The following is a 22,422-nucleotide window of genomic DNA, read 5'->3' as shown; positions in this document are numbered from 1 at the left end:
ATTTCACATAGAAAAGCATCACTTTTCGTTACAAGTAAAAAATATATCATTACTTTATCTTTTGATGGGTCTTTTGACCCAGTCGGTATCTGCGCAACGGGAAACAAACTTTCAAGCACTTCATCTCAACTTTTAACTACACTTTGACGGCTTCAGAAGCCTCCGAGAGAACCTACTGGCGTGTATTTTTATCTCACCTAACTCAAACTTTGAAAATGAGGAAGGATGTCCCTACCGAGGCGGGAAGATGTTACCTTTTCGTTTTTCCGTAATTATCATCAGCGGCTTCTACTAACTGGCAGGCCATTATCTCAAAGAACTGTCGTCTTGTTATAGAAAATCTTAACGATCTCCTGACTGATGAGATATTTTCTTGATTGGAGGTACCCGAATGAACTTTTTTATTATAATTTGCATAGAACAGAAAAACTGTGGAATTTATCGATGGAAAATATGTAGTGGCTATTTTTAAATTCATTTAAAAGGTCTCCAATTACATTTCCGTATTAATTGATGCAGAATAACTGGAACAAAAACTATTGGTACGTTTTGCGTGATTGCTTCTTGAATGATGCATGTTGAGTCAGAGTCATTCTGAAAATTAACCTTATAAGAAGGCACAAGTTCTGTATTCAGTAAGATAGAGCACCTGCTGATAACTATAAAAGTGTCTATTTTTGAAGGTATTATTATTGATAGGAAAGCATGACTCCATTCAGTGGCCTCCCCGGTCTCTTGACCTTATCCCCTTGACATTTTTTAAGTTATTTGAAGAATATTATTTATAAAGAACGCTATGCTCACGTGACCCCTTAACAGAGAGTAACGGAAATGCAGAAGGTTTGTTAAATTTCCAGGTAATGATAGAAGAGGATGTCTCGAAGAAAAGTTTGCAGTATTTATTCAGAGACGAAACGCAATTAGTTTTCTGAGAATACACATTATTCAGAAGTTGATTCAGCAGCCTTTTTTTTATTATTTTTTAATTGCATAGCAATGATTTTCGTGTGTTACAACGGATACAAACATGTCATGTATAATGTCAAAGAAAGGTAAGGTTTAGGTGTATTCAGCACCTACTGAATAAAAAATGAATCATTTCATGAAAAAGAAATTGAATGGCTCAATATGTCCAACAGGCGTAAACTACATATCCTTTACTACTTCTATAAACTTTTGAAATACAAGCAACCCAACTATCTCCATGATAAAGTCATATATAGAAAAGACATGCATGATAGATATACTCTACAAACTTTTTTTATCACCATTTCTCGACATAGAATAGAAATTTTCAAATGTAGTTTTTCATATAATATTGCTCCTGACATGAATACGTACAGATAACCGACTACTGCAGGTCGTGTTTCATGGCCTAAAGGAATCACTGCCCTCACAAGTGAAAATAAATTATAGAAAGGGTTCCTATCTCTCTCTCTCTTCTCTTTTTTTTTTCTCTTGCTTTTCTCTCATCTTCTCGATCACTGGTACTAGTCAGTAAGTATATTTTAGTTTTAAGTTTAGTTTGAAGTAAACAGGGTCTGAGTGGAAGGCCAGTTTCTCTCTTCCTAGTGTTGAAAGAAAACTGAGCTCCAACCTTTTATTTACCTAGCTTTTTTAAATTGAAACTCAATATTGTTTGTGGATGTGTCCTGAGCAAGCGCAGTGAGCCAAAAATGACAGCCTTCTGCATCTGTGCGGCTAAGATTTCAGCCTTAGTGCGGCAAGCCGCACTAAGGCTTGCCGTTTTACAAACAAAAACATTTGAAAAAGTCTTTGCCCTTGAGAGTATTGCTGAAAAGTATGGACACACCATATTGAGACTTCCCCCCTATTTTTGTGTTTTCAGTCCCATCGAGTTGATTTGGGGGAAAATTGAAACAAAGCATCAGGCGCGTAAACTAATTTTCCAAAATTTGAGAAGAAGACTGCCAGAAAAGTATCAAAAAAGTAATTTTAGTTGAAAAAGCTTTTATGGATATTGGACACTTTCATATTAATGGTGGAAATAAATTCATTATTGATTTATGACGACAGTGATAGTCAAACGGAGAATATAGTATTCAGAAATATTTTCAATCATTATATATATATATATATATATATATATATATATATATATATATATATATATATATATATATATTTCAATATTAAATTCTACAAAAAGGATTTGAAGCTTTATATCTTGTATTGATTATCTGCGAGCGCTTTCGACAGTTGGTAGTACTGTCATCTTCTAGCACTCCTCAAACTGAACTGGTCATCCTGTTGTCTGTCTCTTTATACGGTCAGAGCGTCTTAATTCAGGTATTTCAGGTACTTTAGGTAAATTTGCCTGTATTTGTTCTGCATCAGGTACTCTTCTTCGTGTTAGATCTTCTCTAGGAATGTGTATGGTTTTGTTTAATATATTGAATGTGAGATCTTGTTGTGTTTTGATTTGTACTTGTTCCTCGATAAGTGATTTATGACTGTTAAATTTATGGATGATCAAGTTTTCCCAAATGTCCATGCGGTTTCCCTTGTTGATTTGTTTTATTAGTTTTATGTTCTCTAGTGGGGGGAAATTATATTTGTTTTGTATGGCGTGCGTTGCAAGGTTTGATTTATATACTGTTGGATTTATGTATGCCTTTGTGTGCTCATTGTACCTTTGGATCAGTTTTTTCTTGGTTTGGCCGATATAGAATTTGTTGCAGTCCGAGCATTGTATACTGTATATCCCGTTCTGGTCTTTGTCATCTTCTTTTTCATAGTTATTTATTTTTTGTGTTATCTTCGTGTAAGGCTTGTATGTGATGTTGATGTTCAGTGGTATAAAGATGTTTGTTAGTTTTTTGGTTTGGTGTCCTACGTACGTAAATGCTGTCCATCGTTGTGTTGTTTTGTCTGTTGGGATGAAATCCAAATCTGGAGTCGTCTGTAAACAAAACTGTGGCCCAATCATTTGCATACCAGTTTTGATGTTCTTGACACCACTCTAATCTTCTACCGCGATTGCCTCTCGACAAAGGTGGACATCTAAGTGGCCTTCTGTTGTGGAGATCTGCTTCATGCAGTCGATTTCTGACAGTATCACGACCAATGGTTACCTGGTGCGTCTGCTGCAACACGTTAACCAACTCAGGTGCTGTGATTGTCGGTTGTCTTCTTGCGGTTAAGACCAAAAATCGGTCTTGAACTGCAGTTGTAGCGCGTCCTCGCCCTGGATGTTGTTCGGCTGGACTGCCAGTTTCACGGAAACGCCGCCACAATCGACTGATAACACTTTGGGAGACCCCCAAACGAAGAGCTACATCATTTTGTCGCATGTCACCTTGAAGAAGCCCTACAGCTCTATTCATCTCAGCCAATGGTAAGTGATGGCGTTCCATGTTAAAGCACAATATTTCCAGTTTAATTGCTGAGCAAGAACTGCATAGAATGTACAAACTCGACACTTTCAGATTATTCATTTTAGCCGAAAATCTACAGTTTGTAAAAAACTTGATAAAAGATTAGTTACCGTTTTTGCAGGCTTTGTTCAACCCATAGAAATCTACAGGATGGTCGAGTGTACCAATTTAATCGAAATTAAGCGACCTCATGCATTTATTTTTATGATATTTATATATATATATATATATATATATATATATATATATATAATATATATAATATATATATATATATATATATATATATATATATATATATATATATATATATTACTGCAACAATGTAGATGCTATGGAGGTGTTATCTACTATACATTTCTGTGTGCCTCATTTCAGAACTAGAAGTACAAAAACTTTTTACAGCCGACTGGCCAGAACCTCAAGTTACCCATCTTTAGCATTTGCAATAATTTCAATTTAATTCCAAACTTGTGTGATATCAATTTTGATTCCCTAGAATATCTATATTGTTGACACTGCATCTCAGTATTTCATGGAGAATTTTAAATTTTCTGGTATAGTTTTTTCTTAATTATATTTTATTATATTATAATTTTGTTATTCATTTTCTCAAATTGTAACTTTGTAATTATAAGGACCTACATTACTTTTTTAACATACTTAGTTAACCCTATAAACGGTTTTTAACTTTTTAACTATTATCGTAGTATGCGCTGGTTAGGCCCTATCCCCCGATACATTCGGGAGGTCGCGCCAATACTATCAACCAACGGCCACTCCACACACCGTAAGTGATCATTGGCTCCAAAAATCATGTGCCCTGAGCAAGCGCAATGAGCGAAGAATGACAGCCTTCTGTATCTGTCCGGCTAATATTTCTACCTTAGTGCGGCAAGCCAGTATGATTTTAAGATTCGAGAGTAGAGAGGGCATAATTCCACCAAGGACTCCAATAATCAGAACAACCATCTATTATTATTATTATTATCAATAGGTTTTTCAAACGAATAAAACATTTCGATGACATCTTACACACACTATGTTTCATTCAAATTTAAAGATACTTAGCAAGCGCCTGATGAAAGGTCCTATATATGGCTGGGATTTTATGTATATATACGTGTCATTCGTGACAAGAGCAGTTGTCTCTTACGGTGATATCAAGACGTAATGTTATGAAAGAAACAAGTGCTTCGTCTTGTAATGAAATCCAAAACGATGCTGAATCAATAAGACAATTGTCTCATTCCGAAACTTCTAAGTTGGATAATGTTCCATAAGACAAGTAACTTGTCTCTAGCGTTCCCACAAATGATATCTTTCTCAATTCCATAACGTTTGATTCAATGTTCATGTGAAAGTAGTTTTTTTGAAGGGGTTGTTTTTCCTTCCAGTTTGTATCTGAAAGAAACTTCCATGCGTGAATTGCGTGTGGAATTGGCCGCGGTAGTAGTGCGACTCACGATCGGTAGGCCGTGGGTTCGATTCCCGCCTCGACCAGATATTCTTCTCGAGATAATTCATTTGGTTGAAGCTGGGATGATTCTGCAACCGTGTTAGGAATCACACATTAAAAAGAAAGACCTCGTTAGTCTTTAGCTCGCACAAGTTCCTCAACTTCTGAGAGTTGTCGTTCGTATGGGGGCGACAGCTGATTAACGGAAAAACAGATTTGTCTACATATGTTCATTAACAGTTGACTCATTTTCCTTTCTTTAGAAGTTTGTCATATTTTTGTTAAACGATGAGGAAGTAGAAAGTTCACAAAACACTGAAGTTGTTAATAATTTTCTACGAATTTTATGAAGAGGTTCAAGAAGCTTAACTTGTTATTGTTAGTTTAATAGGAAATTTGAATGTTTTCGTTTAATAATTTCCAGGGATTCCACAAGGTTCAATTTTGTTACTTGCTCTTCTGCATAAAATTTGAAATTTCGAAATGATGACTGTTTAAAATTTGGCATACATAGGCGGAATTGGTCTTCTTCAGTTCAAAACTTCTGTTATGTTCTGCAATTCTCGTTTTGAAATGTCTAGAAATTCTTCCTATATACACTTTCGAGCACGACCTGCATTAGCTTCTAACTTTTCAAAAAAAAGTGTAATTTCAAGGTGAAAAATTCGTTACTCAATGGTTTTTTATTTTCTGTCTTAATAATAATGTGAACGATTTCGTATTTCAGACATCGCCCAGTACAGTTGACCCAGAGCGCGGCAACTCGAATATCCAACATCTCGGCATTTATATATTCCGCGAGCTATGAAAACAGCTGGTATAACAGTAAAAACATCAATAAAAGTCTGGGCAAGTCATCCGGTAAAACGAATATCTTCGAGCCAACGTTCATACACGAAAACCGAGAAGAGCACCTCTTTGATGTTTTATAGATGACAGAAAATCAACCCACTTCATATCCACTTCTTGGGTTACTGACCTTGCGTTATTCATTTTGATATTATATGTATGTTCTCGGATGCACTTTACCGACTAAAAATAGATGTCAGAGGTTACAAAACTTTCATATTACGTCAAGATCAGCCAACACAAATATTTATCTATGTGCATCTAGTGGGTATTTTGCGGGTTTTTTTAGAAATTCCCGGGTAGATATATTTACACTAATACTTGATACGCAATGGAATTCTTTTTATTTTTAATCTGAATTAGAAAAGGTTTTGAAGTGTTTAAGAGCTATTGCAAAAATGTAAAGAGCGCCTCAATTTGCTTACCTATACATTGTATAAAAATACTTTCGAATTTATTCATATCTATTTTTTGATAAATGAATTTTCAGTTCAAAATCCAAGGTTGTATTAGACAAGTCATGATTCACATGAATGATATCTGATTTTATTCCACAACGAATGTTTGAAATACAAACTGAGTAGAGAAAAGTATCTTCTGTATAATTCAGTGTTCATATAGAAGTATTTGTTTCGAAAGATTTTTTTCTTTCGTGTTATTCAATGTTTATATGAAAGTAGCTGTTTCAGAAGGACTTTCTTTCAGTTTGTGTCTGAAAGTTGCTTCTTTGCATGATCTACACATCCATGTATAGAGTTACTTATTTTCAAATTGATTACTTCCTTCCTTTCTTTGGAACATTCCCTCACCTTTTTTTGTATCAAGATGGAGTAGTAGAAAGCCAAAAACTTTTTTTCCCAAAAATTAATCACTCCTAAACCCCTTCAATTCAAATTAGACAAGTTTATTTCTAAACGTGAATTTACTGAACATGGATAACCACAGAGATCTAGTCCGGGCCGATACTATTCACAATATATGTGAACTCCGTCCTGCCATTTAAAAAAAATGAATATCTGGTACATTTTTCACGAAGGAATTAGTGTAATTGAAAAAAAACAGATAAAGAAATCAAGTTGGTTTGAATAATTTAGATTTCCAGAAAACATACACTGCTAACTTTTCTTTGAGTCACTGATACTATAGATCAGGGGTCTCCAAACTACGGCCCGCGGGCCAAATCCGGCCCGCCAGTGTCATCAATCCGGCCCGCGACAGCCAATGATTTACTATCAATCTGGCCCGCGACAGCCAATGATTACCTAATTGTTGTTACTTTTGCTGTGATAAGTTGAAGAAGAAAACACAGAATGATAATTACTCGGTTTTATTTACTTGCAAGGTAAAACTTAACGACAGAAATGATAACAAAGAAAACTTAAGGAGTAACTTGGAAGATGTTTCGATTCATAGTGTCGTTTAATGTTATAGTATTTGAGAACAGCTATGGTTTCATTAAAAATTAAACATAGCGCCTTATTACTGGACTCAATCACAAAATACTGAAAGTTCCATTTTTCTTGGAACGTTCTGCATTCACTGTCGATTTTTCGCTTCTTTTCCCTACTAACAAATCACACATAAAAACAATAAGTCAAATCAAAATACTTTTATTGACGGGTGTTACTTTATTTTACAATAGACAGTTTCGCTTCCTTTGCCTTTCCTACGCAGACTAACTCGCAGTTGCGCTGCTAGCCTTTTTATTTGCAATTATTACTGCCATCTCGAGGTGATCGGAATACACTAGCTAGAACCAGAACTTTCTCGAACCAACGCGGTAATTCCAAATATTCAATTACGCCTAATGCCACCTAGCGGGTAGCTGAAAAAGATAGTACATAGTACCACTACTCGCCACTAGATGTCGTTAAGTGTCACAATACACAATAATAATTGAAATTCAAAAAAAGCGTAAGTTTGCTTAGGTCACGCACTTTGCGACTATCCTAGCCTAGAAATATAGTCAAGGGCTGAAATTGGTCCTTGGAACAAATTGAAAAAATCATTATGGCCCGTAGGCTTCAAAGTTTGGAGACCCCTGCTATAGATCAAGGGTTCCCAACCGGTGGTAAGTGTAACACCAGTGGTACGCGGGAACGTTTCAGGTAGTACGCGTGAATGATATAGCAACATGCTGTTAATAGCAAACATGACACAGCTCACGGGTCGCTAGAAAAACGAAATACCCATAACCCAGTGAACGACCTGACATCTTTGTTTTTCTATTACATTGGAATTTATAATTCCTAGGTTATAAAGCAATGAAAAACTGATAGAAGAGTTTTTCTGCAAACCACTTGAATCAAATACCACAGCGGAACTCATTTTTGAGGTAATTGATGAATATGTGCTCAAAGTAGGCATTCCCTGGTCCCAGTGTATTGGCTTGTATACAGATGGGGCTAAAGCTATCTCAGGAAAATTGACAGGGCTACCAGCAAAAATGAAGGGAGTTGCTCCTGAATAAAAAAGTACGCATTTTGTCATCCATCGAGAAGCATTAGCTGCTAAAGGTATGCCGGAAAATTTTAACTCCGTTCCATCAGATGATGTGGAAGTTATTAACTTCATAAAGGCTAGGGCTCTAAACAAAAGATTATTCTCCTTGATGCGTGAAGAAATGGGTGGCATGTTCAAAACTTTACTCCTGCATACAGAAGTGAGGTGGTTATCTCGCGGGAAAATTTTGAACCGTCTCTTTGAACTGAGATCAGAAATTTTCATGTTTTTGAGTGAACAATTGTTTGCTGATGAAAAAAGCTTTAAGAAGTATTTCTCTGAAGATTATTCAAAAGTGGACTGGATCAGAAATCCTTTTTCGGGAACCTCACCAAATGAATTGGAACTAAAAGAAAGTTTTATCGACCTTACAGAAGATAGTTCCATGAAATATGTAAAACTGAGTACCTTTTGCTCTTCCGGCAAGCTCTGCTATTTTTGATGCCATTTGTTACGAGTTACTTGTGTGAGAGTGGATTTTCTGAAATCTTTTACATAAAAAATAAATATAAAAGCGGAATAAGTGTTGAAGAGAACTTAAGAGTGAAGATTAGTTCCATTAATCCTGATGTTGATATTTTAATCACAAGCAAACAAGTATCACACTAAAGACTATAAAAGTATATTTTTTTACGATGATTCATTTTATGCTGACTTTCTAATAATTTTTTATTTGTATGTTTTTAGACCTATGGGTAATAAATAAGACTGTAAATTAATACCATTTTAATATTTTTATTCCTCCTTTATTATAAGCATGTTATAATTAAACAAATATCTAACCATTAAATATGAAGTTTTCTTAGGAATTTAATTAAAAAAGCCTTTGAACACTTTTAGAAGATTAAATATTATGTTTATTAAAATATTTAGGTCTGGTGGTACACCAATACCTGCGTGGTACGCAGGTGCAAAAAGGTTGGGAACCCCTGCTCTAGATATCTAACAACAGATATGTTTCTACCAATCGCAAAATCATAATGATATAAGTTCAAAAGTATTTAGACTTCAATTCTTATTTTCAGAAATTCTTCCTACACAACCAGGTCATTCTATTACGTTATGAGTTGTTTCTGGACATACAATAAAATGGATATTACAACCTACGTTGCATTAAATTCTGTGAAAATAAATAAACAACATATTTACCAGCTTCCCACATTATTATTAACAAATAAAATGAATTTCTGGTCTGCAATTCAAGTAAATCAATACAAAATGAAACACAGGGATGAAATTAATAAAACGATTTTGATTACTGGGTACTTTTTCTGGATGATTTTTAACAATTTCGGCAACTGTATCTCCGTACCTATATACACACATCGGAAAAGTCTAGGGATATTTTAAAAATGGCAATAATTTTTTTTAAGATCGCTTTACGGAAAAAAATAGTTGACGGGTGATTATTAAACGAATGTAACTTACAACAAAATTTATTAAATGGTCAAAAATACTGAGTGCGCATATAAGCAAAACTAAAAAAAAATATAGCTCTTCTTTGGCACCCCAAAAAAATCATAATACAAAAAAAATTGGAATCAGTACAAAGTATGGCATCCACGCTGGTTTATTACGGCCCTACATCTATCGTGCATCGACAAAATGAGATTGTCAATGTCTTGTTGAGGTACATTTGCCCATTCAGCGATTAAAAGCTGTCTCAATTGAAACGTTGTGTGAATGTTCCCCATATGCGGAGTAATTCTTCGTTGAAGCATGTCCCACACATGCTCGATGGGATTCGGGTCCGGTGATTGTGCTGGCCATGGCAATACATCAACTCCTTCGTTGGTGAGCCAGTCAGTCACTAGACGCGCGACATGTGGACGAGCATTATCGTGCATTAGATGGAAGTTTTCACCAACAGCACCAGCAAACGGACGGGCGATAGGTAGAAGAATGGTGTCGAGGTACTGTCGAGCTGTGAGGGAGCGATTTGGAAAAACGAGATCGGTTCTGCCGCCGATCATGATTCTGCCCCATAGCATTACTGTACCACCTCTGTATGTGTGGACTTCCTGGACGTGTCTAAAACGTTCATTATTTCCAGGTCGTCTCCACAGTCTTACTCGACGAGAATCTGGATGGAATCCAAATCTGGATTCGTCTGTAAACAAAACTGTGGCCCAATCATTTGCATCCCAGTTTTGATGTTCTTGACACCACTCTAATCTTCTACCGCGATTGCCTCTCGACAAAGGTGGACATCTAAGTGGCCTTCTGTTGTAGAGATCTGCTTCATGCAGTCGATTTCTGACAATATCACGACCAATGGTTACCTGGTGCGTCTGCTGCAACACGTTAACCAACTCAGGTGCTGTGATTGTCGGTTGTCTTCTTGCGGTTAAGACCAAAAATCGGTCTTGAACTGCAGTTGTAGCGCGTCCTCGCCCTGGATGTTGTTCGGCTGGACAGCCAGTTTCACGGAAACGCCGCCACAATCGACTGATAACACTTTGGGAGACCCCAAACGAAGAGCTACATCATTTTGTCGCATTCCACCTTGAAAAAGCCCTACAGCTCTATTCATCTCAGCCAATGGTGAGTGATGGCGTTCCATGTTAAAGCACAATATTTTCAGTTCAATTGCTGAGCAAGAACTGCATATAATGTACAAACTCGACACTTTCAGATTATTCATTTTAGCCGAAAACCTACAGTTTGTAAAAAACTTGATAAAAGATTAGTTACCGTTTTTGCAGGCTTTGTTCAACCCATAGAAATCTACAGGGTGGTCGAGTGTACCAATTCAATCGAAATTAAACGACCTCATGCATTTATTTTTATGATATTTAGTATGTTATAAAAATATCCCTAGACTTTTCCGATGTGTGTATTTTCGGTGGCTGAAATTTTATATGTAGGTTCGTTTTGATATGCAACAAGAAAGGATTCTTCAATATTCCAACTGGGGAGCCAGCCGTGGAGAAAAAAGGCGCGTTCATTAAATAAAGTTACATTTTCATCACTGTTTCTCACTGTTTTCGGAGACTGAAATTTTGTATGTAAGTTCGTTTTATATTGTAGATGTGCAATAAGAATGGATTTCAAATATTCTAAATAGGGCTTCCCCACTGGGGATAAAAGAGGAGCGTTTACATATGAAAATTACATCTTCATCGCTGTCTCTCCGTGGCAGGAAAAATGAGGAGGAGGTCCGGGAGGAATGTCGGACTGAAGAGAGAATTTGTAAGGATGATATATGAAAGGGTAGCCAAATCTGCGGCACTGTATGGAGCACAAATCTGGGGGGAAAGGGTGCATGATACTAGGGTGAAAAGACAGTGAGTGCGGCAAAGAGGCCGTTTCTGTTAGCCTAGTGTGGAGCATATAGAACGACGCCAACGGCTGCGCTCAACGTCATCACCGGAATGGCGCCACTTCAAATAGAAGGATGGGCCAGATATCATGAATGGAGAGTGAATGGGAAATGGAAAATAGAAGACAGAGTAAAAGAAGGAGAGAGATGGAGGGCGAAGAAGTGAGTGAAGGGTACGTGGATGCCGGAGCGAGAATGGAGGAGGGAAATATAGGAATAGGCTGGGCGTACAAAAGGAGAGGGGATAAATGGACCACAGGGAATGAAGCAGAGTTAATAGCGATAGAGCGAGTGATTGGCATGTGGAGTATGAAGGAGACTCTGAAAGTACTTAGTGACTCTACTATGACTGTTAGAACGAGTGGAAGCAGGAAGAGTGGTGAATAAATAAGTAGCAAGGATTCAGATGATGATTGAGGAAAAGAGAGAGAGGGGAGTACCTACCCAAATCATATGGAGGAGGGGACCCGACGTCAGCAATACTGGAAATATGAAGGCCCATGAAGAGACCAATATGGGCATAGATAAGGAACAGGTCTCGTTAAATGTGAGAAAGTTACACAACAAATTGGATGAGAGAAAACGTATAAAAGAGACTATTAAGAGGGAATGGCAAAGGTAATGGAAGAGAGGTGGGACTGGGCGGCTGTTCTACAGATTTTGTAGAACAGTCGGGCATGAATCATTGGATCTGTCGCGAAAGGCGGTCCAGCTCTTCACGGGGCATGGGAACTTTCTAGGATACCTTGCGCGATTCAACCTGGGCCCGGAGGTGCCCTGCCCATGTGACTATGGGGAGCCGGAAACGGCAAATCATGTGATTGATAGATGTATGATAGGGGATAGGATTGGATGACGAGAATGGAAGGAAAGGATGGAGAAGGTGGATGGCGAAATGATTCTGAGGGATGCAAACGGAAAAAAGAACGAATGGATACGATTCGCGAATGAATGGGCAGATAGCGTGGTGAGGGATGAAAGGGAAGGATATGGGTAAGTTACCAGCACACTGACAAAATGAGGAAAGGTCGCTTTTGGAGGGTACGTGGCTGTCCTCCTGGTCGTGGCTGGACATGAGTATTTGTAATTGTTCAAAGCTCCGATGATATGCGTTAACATTATGATGGAATAAAAGTGGATTCTGATGGGTTGGGATAGTAAATTAGTTTTTTTTTGTTTGTTCATGCCTGTTCTTTCAACATTGTTTGCTGATTTCAACTGAGGTTAAGAATAGTAGAGTTGATTTTTTTAAATTCATTATTGTTATTAAGAAATTAGTTTATGGAATAATTGTAGATACTCATATAAATTGTAAAATTTAGGGAAATAAAGAATATGGGTCTTCTACCCCGCTAATTCGTCCCATAGCATTGGCGGCGTTCAGCGTCGGTGATGCGGGGGGGGGAAAGGTTTGGAGGAGTAGGGGTTCCCTTGACAGTGGTGGCGCTAGACAGAGGGAAGATGCCAGTTGAAAGGCCTTCTGGCCAGGACAGCATAGGCAATGGCATTATTCATGTCTCTCCGTAACTCTATATTTTCGGAGGCTGATATTTTATATGTAGGGTCGTTTTACATTGTGGATGTGCAACAAGAAAGGATCCTTTAATATTACAACTGGGGCGCCAGCCGCGGGAAAGAAGGCGCGTTCATTAAATAAAGTTACCTTTTCATAACTGTTTCTTCATACCGGTATATTTTCGGAGGCTGACATTTTTTATGTAGTTTCGTTTAATAATGTATATGTGCAATAAGTAAGGATTTTTAAATATTCCAAACGGTGGCGCCAGCTGCTGGGGAAAAAGGCGCGTTCATAAAATAAAGTTACCTTTTCATCACTGTTTATCCATGCCCTTGAATTTCCGGTGTGTGAATTTATATTTAGTATCAGCATTGCACCCGTGCGGAACCGGGGCGGATCGCTAGTTATAATATAAATCAGACCACATTGCAAAAAATAACTGAAACCATCTAGTGTAAACCGTAGTAATTTTCTTGTGATATGCAAAATTTTGGAAACAACTTTGGAGATATCAAAAATACATAATACGAAATTTACTGAAAATAATTGAAGATAAACTGAATAAGTAGACTCATAAGAACGGACAAAACTTTTCAAACAACGTAATATATCCACAAATATATAATATATATCACAATGTATATCCATATTTCTATATTCACCCAAGATCCCTTATTTGACAGTAATACTGTTATTGGTTTTTTAATGTACTTTATATAATTTCACAAACATAAAACATACATTCAATTCTAATTTTACGACATGACTCACTTTACTCAAATATTTTCACAAACGCTTGTTGTTATCCTTATCTATTTCAGATTTAAGATTTTTTGTTTATACCTGTAGAGAGAGGCATACATATGATGCCGATATTATTAATAAGTCAATCAGCATAAATCACAAAAAATGTATGACTATACATAAAATCATTTTTTGTCATATTGAATTTATTTAAACAGATTTTCCGTCAAAGAATCTAGCCTGAGGTCAACTGAAATATAAGCTTGCATAGGTCAGAAAGTTGGCACTTTGCCAACCACCCGTTTATCCTGCAATTTTTAAAAAGCCACACCTGACTTTCTCCTGAAATCCGTTCAGCTGATGAAAAAGGAAAAACACTCGTGTGCAAATACCAGATAATAACATCACATTTCAATGTGTTTCAAACAATCAACTGTTAATGTTTGCCACATAATTCTGTCTTCAAATCTAAGTAAAAAGTCACTTGTCTGATGAATCTCCAGGACATCCTCAATAAAATTTCAACAGAAAATATTTAACCAAGATAAAATACTTTATTATGAATGATGACTTCGTCACTCAACAACCTAAGATAAATAATGAAAGAGAGGTTGTGCCATCTTTATACACTCAGTATTCAGGGTATTCTCTATGTAAAATACTCACTGAGTTAATAGATGGATGTTGCATATACGGTGCATTTCTTTAATGTCCCCCCTATTTTTGTTGAACCGGTCATCTTAAAAATTTGAAATTTGGGATAATGAAATTAATGCATGAATACTTTATTTTGAAGTGAAATTTACAGATGAAACTTTCAAGATGGCGACTGGGCGCCATCTGGGAAAAAAATTAAATGGAAAGAAGGGTCTTGTGACACATTTTTTCGAAGCTCCCGACAAATGCTTCACAACCCTACAAAATGGCGGAACTTTCATTAATTGCCTGAATACATTGACATTTAACTACATAATATGAGGTATTAAGCTTGACGTCAGTTCAGAAGATGCTCGAAATGGTTGCCTTGAACTTCCTGACATATGAACAGCCAATCCGATATTTCACGCCAAACATTTTCGAACACAGTAATGTCAATATCTCTTCAAATATTTATTATTCTCTGTCGTATATCCAATATTGAAGCAGGTTCAGTTTCGTACATTTTTTGCTTCAAATATCCCCATAAAAAAGTCCAAAGGTATCAAATCTGGCGAGCGGGCTGGCCATTCTGTAGGACCTCGACAGCCACTCCAACGACCGGGAAAAGTAGTATCCAAATAGTTTCTTACTTGTCTGGAGTAATGTGGTGGTGCCCCATCTTGTTGGAATAGAATGTCCATATCGAATTCATTAGGATTCGTTTCGACGATTAAAGTGATGAGAGGGTCAACAGTAGTTTCCAGCATATTCAAATACAGTTCCCCTGTTAAATTTTGATCAATAAATAGAGGTCCTACAATATGGTTTCCCAATACTCCTGCCCAAACGTTAATTTTTCTGGATATTAGGTATGTGTTTCCCGGAAAACGTGAGGGTTAGTGTCACTCCAATAACGGCAATTTTGTCTGTGAACATTTACGTTTAAAAAATGTACATTCGCCACTAAAATAAATATTGTGGAGATAGGTAGGATGCCTTGCAATGGTTTCCTTCATGATTTTGCAGAATTCCGTTCTTCGATCAGGGTCATTTTCAGTTAATTGGTGTACCATTTTAATTTTTTATGGATGATACCTATTCCTCTTCAATAGTCTCCACACAGTAAAAGGAAACATTCACAAACATTCGCAACGAAATAAGTAGACTGTTCAGGATTTACTACCACCTCACCAATTATTTGCACTAGCTGTTCTTCCGGAATGGACGGATGACCTGGGGCTTTTTGTTATGTACACCACCGGTAGTTGTGAATTTGGATACAAGTTCCCTCAAATATTTTCTACAGATAAGACAATTCGGAAAACGTTCATTGAAAATCCTTTCGGTCTCGTCAAAGTTACGCGTCGCACCGTGAATCAAAATCGCTTCAATTTTTTTTCCAATGGACGAGAATTGACCATTTTAGAGATTGTTGACGTGGTACCTTTCTACTAGTAAAACCGAAAACTAAATGAGAATATTCCAAGTGAACAATGATGTTCATTGTCGTACTGACATTTTTTGTCGTTTTTATAAATAAAAAATAACTTGACAAACCTTATTGGGTTGTTGGAATTGCCATATGGCAGATAAAAAGGAATATTTCTAGAAATGTCGATATTAATGTGTTTGTCTTCACGAAAGTATTAAATGTTCCGCCAGTTTGTAGTAGGTGAGGATATTGACTTCATATTCTAGGGTTGTGAAGTATTCGTCAGGAGCTTCAAAATTATATGTCACAAGACCCCCCTTTCCATTCAATTTTTTTCCCAGATGGCGCCCAGTCGCCATCTTGAAACTTTCATCTGTCAATTTCACTTCAAAATAAAGTATTCAAGCATTAATTTCATTATTCTAAATTTCAATTTTTTGATGTGACCCGTTCAAAAAATAAAAGGGGGGGCATTAAAGAAATGCACTGTATAAAAAATGGAGATTTGAAATTCATTCATGACAATCGGAAATATGAAAAAACAACGGGTGTGAAGTTATCTTCATCCACAAAGTACACTGAAATAAACATATTTGTACACCTACCATCTTTATTTTAAAAATATCAATTAATCATCTCAGTGAAATGTACTTAGTTTTCCATGAGGGGGTAAAAAAAGGGTGAAAATATTTTAAAAATTCGCACCATGAAAAATTTACTTTGTTGAAATTCATCTTGAATATAGGATAAAGAAAATAACATTTGTGTGATTTCTACTGAGTTTTTTGTTTGTTACGACCGGTTTCGGTTTCTTAAACCATTTTCAAGATTTCTTCAAATTTACTTGAAAATGGTTTAATAAACCGAAACCGTTTACTTGAAAATGGTTTAACAAACCGAAACCAGTCATAACAAATAAAAAACTTAGTAGAAACCAGACCAGTTATTTTTTTCATCTTCTATTATAAAGTTGAGATATGTTATTCCTGATACTCGATTCAAACAAATAACATTCAAGTTTTCTAGACCGACTCTAGGGGTGGAATTGAAAGAATTTCATTAATCAAGTAATTTTGTAGAGGATATATATGATCAATAACATTCACAATTATAGATATATTATGAGTTTGAAAAGAAAGACTTCTGAATATTTGGATTTTTCTTACTTTTCCCTACAAAAGAAATGCAATGATGCTACACTGCATTTCGTTTGTCATAATTGAGCAGTCATGTTTTTATCGATGCCGACCCTTTTCATTCCATTTTTATTATAACTGAATTCCCTTTATTCTGGTGAGTCAAATCAAAAACAGTGTATTGTAGTAAAAAATGTGGTTACAGAATAAAATGTATATGTATGAAAAACAGATAATGGGCGTTCTTAAACACTCACCCAGACACTAATTTACTATTAGTGAAAGTCCGGGCTTGAATATTAGAGTATCATATTTCATTTTCAATAAATACATATGTTTCATACAAATAATTTTCATACCATTGGGCTAGCTCCTTGTAACAGTATTATTCAAGCTTTCTGCCAAAATTTTATTGATATTACCATCTACAAGTGAAGTGTTCTTTTGATATTTTAACAGCAAACTAGTTGAAAGAGAGAAGCATTTCAAAAACATGTTTTCATTATCTTCAAATCATCATAGATTGATAGATAGAAATTCGAGCCCGTTGTAACATGATCATGATGGTCAAACCAATGATCACTTATGGTGCAATTGGTTGGTGGCCAAAGGCTTTACAGAAAACGGCCCAAGCGAAGCTCTCTGACTTACAGAGACAGGCTTGTCTGGCCATCAGTGGTGCCATCAGTACCACACCATCAACGGCCTAGGAGATCCTTCTAGATCTACCTCCTCTCCACATTTTTCTGGATCGAGGCTAGATGGACTGCATATAGACTTGTGCACATTGCCAATTACACGAATCAATGTAATGCAAAGCACAACAGACTGTTGGTTGACACTGGAAGTCACAGCATTCTGGAAAGGACCTCTGACTTTACACCTCCAACTGTCAACTACGAACTGCGTTATAAAGTACTGTTTCCGAGTAGAGAGGACTGGATCCTCCGGAAGAAGGAAACATTAAGAGCGGATAGTTGTTGGTTCACAGATGGATCAAAAACACCTTGCGGTTCTGGTACAGGTGTTTTCAGTTGCAGACCCAGGACAGAGATATCAACTTGCCTAGGAACCTATGCGACTGTATTTCAAGCAGAAATTTACGCTATTGAATTGTGTGCAGAGATATTGGAAGAATCCATCCTCATACACAAGTCAATAAAAATATTCTCGGACAGTCAAGCAGCGTTGGGAGCTCTTGACTCCTACCGACCAACTTCTAAATTGGTAGCAAATTGCCAAAAACGACTCTCCTCAATAGGAAGACTCAACAAATTGTCTCTGGTCTGGATTCCTGGCCATACTGGCAATGAGGCTGCCGACTCCCTTGCAAATGAGGGTGCTGCAAGCAGCTTCATCAGACTAGAACCTGTCATTGGCATCACTTCAGGCTTTGCGTAACAAAGATTAAACGCTTGGATGGCAAGAAGATTTATGGACTTCTGGCAGAATCTTCCAGGATTGGCTCACTCCAAGGCGTTTATTCAACCTTCGAAGCTTGATACCAAACAGTTGGACTGGATGAACTACGATGTCCAACAGACCTTACAGGTCACTGTCATTCGAATCATCATTTAGAGAGACTCGGACTGTCGGAACACAGTGCTTGTCGCCTCTGTTTGGAAAATGATTAAACAGCAGAGCACATACTTTGTTACTGCCCTACTGGGAACAGAATCAGGTTCTTTGACTTCGGCAGATCCGTACTCTCACCATCTGACCTGAAAAACCACTCACCATACAAACTAATCGGCTTCATTAAGAAACTGGGTTTATTTGGTCGAGTATGAATAGGCGTGAGCCACAATAAACTCTTGTGGGTTGCGGTGGAGGGTTGAATAGACCCAGTCACGTTGAACCTAACCTAACATGAATTTACAAAAGTAAATTTCTGTTTTTGTCGAACTTTTTTGGGTTTCTTTACCTTTCATAATCTGAAAAAACAATTGTAATGGAAAACGTATCGTTTCGAAATCTGTATAAGTTCACCATTACAATTTTTATATTTTTTCAGATTGTAGAAGGTTAAAAAATGATAATACTAACCAAGTTAGCATCATCAAATGACTAGAACTCCAAGTCATCTCCTGATGATGTAAATTTATTTAGCGAAATGCACGTCTGGAGAGAGCTTTAGTTCTGACATAGGAAAAGAGTTTACATCGGTTTCATCATTTTCGAGTAGCAGAGATTGCAAGAAATTATACTTATTCTGAGGTCTTTCATAAAGAGATCTCAGCTTCTTTCCAAAAGTTTTTGACTAGGTAGAACACAATATCTTATTGAAAAAAATTATTTGGTTTCTTTAACTCAGCTGTTACATGGCTCGGTAGTTTGTCAAGTTATCGAACCCAACGAGTTAGCACCAATGTTATTTATTTAATGTCTTTATTAATTATATTGCTGATTTTTTCCATCATATTGATGTTCACAGATGATCTCAAACTTTTCAGAACAATTAGATAACGTTATGATTCCGCATCAATGCAACGATAGATTGGTTACGCGGTGTTCCGAAAACAATTTACCATTGAATATTGAGAAATGTTGCTCTCAAAGTTTTTATAAAAAAAAAAAATTAAAAGAATGGTACTTCATACTCATTGGCCAGGTTTTAGCATATGTTTCTTCTGTGAAGGATCTGGATGAACAACTTCAATTTTCAGACCATGCAAACCATATTGTGGTGAAAGCAGCAAAATGCTTTGGATTCATTATTCGACATGGCAAACATCAATGTCTTAAAGTCATTAGGATAGTTTACATGGCTCTAATATCCTAATATATTTTGCATATGAGATGAATGTTATATTGTGGTCTAAAATGGGTATATCTATGTGGTCTAAAATGGGGATATCTACTGAATGAAAGGAAAGAAAACTTTTATCCAATTTTCATATTTGAGCTACCGAATGGCCAAATTGATGATGATGATGACTTACATAACCCTATTAATGAGACACTTCAACTCCTAAAGGAAAGAAATTTTGATTAACTGGGTTATCTCTGAGCAAATTCAAAAATAGTTTCAAGTGAGTAGGTATGCATGAATTATCAACTGCATGGTATACCAATATTATTACCTACTTTTTGTATTTAAAATATTACTGGAGTTTTTCCCAACACCAAACCGTTACTTTTAACACCTCGACACGTGTTTCGATCACCAAGTGATCATCTTCAAGACGAAGATCAAACATAAGTTAATGTAATGTTCTATATATATATGGGGGTGATTCTGTGAAATGAATAAATAAATAAATTTAGTTAGCGAAACACGAGTCTAGAGATATATCTTTAGTTTTAGTACTATTGCAGTGATCTATAGCCCTTTCTACATCTGTATAAAGTTCACCATTACAATTTTTGTTTTTTTTTTCAGATGGTAGAACATAAAAGTCAAGAAAAGGTCAATAAAAATTCCTGATTTCCTCCACAAAAAATTACTTTTTAGATACAATGAATAAATACCATATTCAGAACTTTTTTTCCTTTATTTCATACCTATATCTGCATTTTAGTTAAATGGATCCTATAAAAATGTGAGAATACAACATAATTTGTGTAATGCAGAATTAGTTTTACCAAAAGACAACACAATATATCCTCCTGGTTGACATTTTTTAAACAGGTGTTTTCAACCCAGAAATATTTTATAGAAGTTGCTCGAATTGACAGACTCAAAATAAGTGTAGAATTGCTTTTGTTTGAACCCAAGAGAACTTTAATATGTTGTTACTCTCGTCCTAACCAAAAACTAAAGTTGTGGGATTTGTATAGTGCCCCATGCAAAGTATGTTTTTTACAGTGATGGGAAGTATTGGTACAGCGTTTACTTTCAACTACCAGTATTTTTTTGTATGCTGTCTGTATTAATAAATTCGGATAGTCTAAGATAGATATATGTTCTGGAATCAGGTGTTTGCTGTTGTAAAGTGTCATTTTTCATATAAGGACCGTCCTTCAAAAGCAAATTGAAATTTTGTACTGGGTTTCAAATGGGCCAATGATGGATTTGCACTCGTCTGGAGAAAAATAATGCCTAATAAAACCAAGGAAAAATAATTCAAATTTTAGCTTGCTGAAAAACAAATTTGCAAGGAGCAGTTGACACACTATTCTGGGAAAAGATACGGCTCAAAAATTGAATATTCTCCAACTTACCGCTTATGTAATAAACACTACCATGGACCAGAAACTTAAAAATTTGACACTCACAGTGTTAAGTCAATTCAATTCACACTTTTTCGTTACAACACAAAATTAACATCATTGGACACAAATATAAGACGCGGCCATATCCTTTTCACACATGTTAGTTCAGCTGAAAACCAAGGCGTATCGCTTGCGATTTCGCCGATGCGATGAAGTGAAAATATAATTTCGTTGTTATTCCGCCACCTATTTCCAGGAGGCTGAAATAGAATAACAGCAACCTGTTAGTTAGCAAACCAAATCGTCATAAGCGTTTCATAAGTTATGGCGGCATTAGCGATGCTTTTCTTTCTTCAGGTGATCAGTGGCGTAGATTACAAATTATATGGAACGCGACGTGAGGAGCCACGAATTTCAAGGGGCTTTTTCTGTTGAGAACTATCTAGTGACTTTTGTTACTGTGAAATTGAATTTAAAAAAATATGGCGAATGATGTATCAATATTTTTATCTATTTATCTATTGTCCTCAACGAACAACTTGATTTAAATAATAGTCCTCTCCTGAACCTATAATCCAGATCCCAAAACCTACATTATATTGAAAGCTTTGTTATGTTCATGGATTTTACAGGTATATGCAACGCAGGTACCGGTTATCAGGTATAACAAATCATTTATGATAGAATAAGCAACATAGGTATAAATGTAATCAGCTAGTTTTGAAAATGGTGTAATAGCCGAAACCAGTCAACAATAAAGAAATATTGTGGAAAATAGACAAAAGTGTGTTTTTGTAGTGTATCCTCAGTGAACATGAATTTCCACAAAATAAACAAGTCGTCAATCGAAGAAGCAATATTTTTATGTATATGAATCAATTACTTTCATTGTATTAAATAATTGCCTTACTCTTAAATGTTTAACCCATTAGAAATTGTTGAAATTATTGATATAATTTGTAATAAAACCCAATTTTGTTTGCCTCTGAAAAAATCTATGTTCAGAATGGATGAGATTTAATGTGTATCTAATGAATTATGTACTCTGATGATGCTTATCTTATATTCGACTATATTAGGTTTTTTGATTGGCAAACATTTAAGGATTTCAGTAAAGTGATTAATTGTTTCAATGTAGGTCTTGCCGAAAATTCTTAAAGGTACGTTGTTTGCCAATATCTTGATGGATTACTTATAAATATTTGTAAGGAATGTATATATATATATATATATATATATATTTTTTTAAAATTTTTTTCCTAATTAT

General features: G+C 36.0%; 1 protein-coding gene across 4 annotated transcripts in view; it reads right to left on the bottom strand.

Moving 5' to 3' along the window:
- chb (CLIP-associating protein) overlaps window positions 1–21,339 on the bottom strand; it is a 130,174-nt gene extending 108,835 nt beyond the window's left edge. For all 4 annotated transcript variants that reach the window (XM_074179822.1, XM_074179825.1, XM_074179823.1 and 1 more), the window contains exon 1: window positions 21,165–21,339. The gene's annotated coding sequence lies outside the window, so the exon portion shown is untranslated. The remainder of the gene's footprint in view (window positions 1–21,164) is intronic.
- Between the last annotated feature and the right edge of the window lie 1,083 nt (window positions 21,340–22,422).

The sequence above is a fragment of the Leptinotarsa decemlineata genome, unplaced genomic scaffold (assembly GCF_025532065.1).
Source record: "Leptinotarsa decemlineata unplaced genomic scaffold, Ldec_3_MD MMD2_tig00026282_RagTag_RagTag, whole genome shotgun sequence".
NCBI classification, from domain to species: Eukaryota; Metazoa; Arthropoda; class Insecta; order Coleoptera; family Chrysomelidae; genus Leptinotarsa; species Leptinotarsa decemlineata.
The sequence above is the reverse complement of the archived record's forward strand: the minus strand, read 5'-3'. Positions and strand labels throughout refer to the sequence as shown.